Raw genomic sequence first — 385 nt, 5'->3', positions numbered from 1 at the left:
GTTTTTATCATTTAAGAAATATTTCGAAGTTGAGATCTTTTGTGACACAGAAGGAACTAGAGATGATTGTTCGTGCTTTTATTTCTTCTCGTTTATTTTACTGCTACAGTCTGTTTACTGCTAATCCACCTTGGCTCGCCTTCAGTCCTTCAGTCAGCGAGGTTATTAACAAAAAGAGCTCACATAACTCCTGTTCTGGCCTCTCTGCTCTGGCTGCCTGTGACTTTGAGGAGGCATTTTAAAATTTCGGTTTTAACCTTTAGTGCTTTTTTTGGTCAGGCCCCCAATAGGTCAAGTTAGGGTTAAGTTTCGTTCTCTGTTTTTAAATAATTCTTGATTGTATTTGTAAGTACTTTGTGATGTTTGTGTCTGTGAAAACCGCAGG

Source organism: Austrofundulus limnaeus, unplaced genomic scaffold, assembly GCF_001266775.1.
Source record: "Austrofundulus limnaeus strain Quisiro unplaced genomic scaffold, Austrofundulus_limnaeus-1.0 Scaffold2135, whole genome shotgun sequence".
In the NCBI taxonomy this organism is placed as follows: Eukaryota; Metazoa; Chordata; class Actinopteri; order Cyprinodontiformes; family Rivulidae; genus Austrofundulus; species Austrofundulus limnaeus.
Note: the sequence above shows the minus strand (reverse complement) of the source record.